At 30.7% G+C, this 3,188-nt stretch overlaps 1 pseudogene; it reads right to left on the minus strand.

Moving 5' to 3' along the window:
- Positions 1–1,933: 1,933 nt before the first annotated feature.
- On the minus strand, positions 1,934–2,048 carry LOC117081828 (annotated as a pseudogene).
- Positions 2,049–3,188: the final 1,140 nt, after the last annotated feature.

The raw sequence follows: 3,188 nt of genomic DNA on the forward strand, positions 1-3,188 counted from the left end.
TGATCCTCTTAGCTGAACCTCCCTAGTAGCTAGGACTACTGGTGTATGTCACCATGCCCAGCTAATTTTTGTATTTTTTCATAACAGGTGTTTGCCATGTTGCCCAGGCTGGTCTCAAACTCCTGGGCTCAAGCAGTCTGCTCATCTTAGCCTCCCAAGGTGCTGGGATTATAGGCATGAGCCACTGCAGTCAGTCTACTTTCATTATTTCAAGACATTTAAAAATTTTTTTCTTAATTTCTTCATTGACCCATTGATTGTTCAGGAGCCTGTTGTTTAATTTCCATGTATTTTGTACAGATTCCAAAGTTCCTTTGTTATTGATTTCTAGTTTTATTCCGTTATGGTCAGAAAAGATACTTGATATAATTTCAATTCTTTTAAATTTTTTGAGATTTGTTTTGTGACCTAACACATGGTGTACCCTGGAGAATATTCCATGTGCTGAAGAGAGAAATGTATATTCTGCAGCTGTTGGAAAAAATGTTCTGTAAATGTATGTTAGATTTATTTTGTCTAAAGTGCAGTTTAAATCCAATATTTCTGTGTTGATTTTCTGTCCAGGTTATCTGTCCAATGCTGAGAGTGGGGTGTTTAGGTCCCTAACTATTACTGTATTGGACTCTAGCCCTCTCTTTAGATTTAATAATATTTGCTTTACATATCTGGATGCTTTGATGTTAGTTGAATATATGTTTATAATTGTTATATTATCTTGCTGAATTGATCCATTTATTTTTATATAACAACCATTATTTATCTCTTTTTATACTTATTGACTTAAAATCTGTTTTATCTGATATAAGTATAGCCACTCCTTCTTGCTTTTGATTTCCATTTGTGTGGAATATCTTTCTCTATCCCTTCACTTTCAATCTATATGTCTTTAAAGGTGAAGTGAGTTTCTTGTAGGCAGCATACAGTTGGATTTTTAAAAAATATATTCAACCAGTCTATATCTTTTATTGAGGAATGTAATCTGTTTATACTTGTTATTGAGGATGAGGATGTAGTCCTGTTATTTTGTTAATTGTTTTCTTGTTGTTTCTATCTTCTCTTGCTTATTTTTCCATCTCATTTATCTTTTTGGTTTGCTGGTTTTCTGTAGTGATGAACTTTGATTCTTTCCTCTTTATCATTTGTGTATCTGCTCTACCAGTGAGTTTTATACTTTTGTGTGTTATCATGATACTGATTATCATCTTTTTGCTTCCGGATGCAGAACTTTCTTAAACATTTTTTATAAGGCCAGTCTAGTGACAATTTTACTCAGTTTTTGCTTGCCTGAGAAAGAGTTTATGAAGGATAGCTTTTCTAGGTATGGCATTCTTGGCTTGCAATTGTTTTCTTTTAGTACTTTTAATATATCATCCCGTTCTCTCCTTGCCTGTAAGGTTTCTACTGAGAAATCTATTGTTATTCTAATGGGGATACCTTTATATTGACTTAATACATTTCTCTTGTTTTTTTTTTTTTTTTTTTTTTAATTCTCTTTGCCTTTGACTATAATATGCCTCAGGGAGGACCTTTTTGGGTTGAATCTACTTGGAGCTTTTCAGCTTCCTGGATGTGGACATCCATATTTCTTCTCAGAATTGGAAAGTTTTCAGGTATTATTGCAGTAAATAGATCTTCTATGCCTTTGCCTATCTCTTTTCCTTCTGGAATTACTATAAAATTAATGTTTGCTACTTAATGATGTACTACAATTCTTGTAGGTTTTCTTTACTCTTTTTTATTTTTGTTTATTCTAACTGGATAATTTTAAATGACCTATCTTCAAGTTTAGAGATTCTTTCTTCTGCTTTATCAAGTCTGCTTTTGAAGGTCTTGATTGTATTTTTTTAAAAATTCATTTAATTCTTTAACTGCAGAATTTCTGTTTGGTTCTACATTATGGTATCTATCTTTTTGTGGAATTTCACATTTATATAAGATTTTGGAATGTTTTACAAATTTGCATGTCATTCTCATGCAGGATCCATGCTAATCTGCTAATCTCCTCTTTTTTATTCCAGTTTTAATATTTGTGCTGTTGAAGTGAGCACAGGATGTTTACTCTTATCATGACAAGTCAGTACTTTACTAAAGGTAGTAGCCAGTGCAGTAAGTCACAGAAAATAAATAAAAGGCATGTGGAAGAAAAAGGCAAACAAACATTCGGGCAACATGCTTGTGTGTGTTAAAAATTCTGAGTTTAAAATGTGTGCACTAGAACTAATAAAGAAATTTAGCAAAGTCACAATACACAAACTGAATAGACAAAATCAACTGTTTTATAAACTATCAACAATTTGAATATGAAATTAAATAATACAGTGTGTCATAAAAATATGAAATATTTAGTAAAAGATATGCAATAACTCTACGTTTAAAACTATAGAACACTGCTTAAAAAATTCAGAAAGACCTAAAAATGTGGAACAATGTATTCTACTGGGATTGGGAGACTTAGTACTACATTGTTAATTTGGTAATTCTTCCTAAACTGATGTATAGATTCACTGTGACCACACTCAAAAGCTCATGTGGCTGTTTTGGTAGAAATTGCTGGTTTTATTTTGAAATTTATATGCAATGCAAATAATCCAGAATAGACAAAACAATTATGAAAAAGAAGAACAGAGTTGGGTAACTTAAGTTTATTGACTTTAAGACTAACGATACAGTTACAGTAATCAGAGTTTAGAGATATATGATTCACACTTATATGGTTATATAATTTTTGACAAAGTTACCAAGGTAATTCAGTGGGGGTAGAGGTAGTCTTTTTAACAAATGGTTCTGAAATAAGTGGATATTTTTATAGATAAAATAAACTTTGTCTTTTACCTTTTATAGCACATAATAATTTATATAAAAGTAACTATAGACTTCAATATAAATATTAAAATTATGAAATATCTAGAAGAAAACATAGAAAAATGTTATTATTCCGAAGGAATGGGCAGACATTTCTTGTCTAGTACTCAAGAAACAAAAAAGTAAATAATTTTAGTAAATTGTATTTTATCAAAATTAAAACTTCTATTCTTAAACACCACCACTAGGTAAACAAAAACACAAATTTCAGGCGGGTAGAGTATATTCTTAGTTCATACTATTGAAAAATGATTTATCTAGAATGTACAAAGATTCCTACAACTAAATAATTTTAAAATTAAAGTCAAGAAAACTGGATGAAAAAC

Source organism: Trachypithecus francoisi, unplaced genomic scaffold (assembly GCF_009764315.1).
Source record: "Trachypithecus francoisi isolate TF-2019V2 unplaced genomic scaffold, Tfra_2.0 Lachesis_group8, whole genome shotgun sequence".
Lineage (NCBI taxonomy): Eukaryota > Metazoa > Chordata > Mammalia > Primates > Cercopithecidae > Trachypithecus > Trachypithecus francoisi.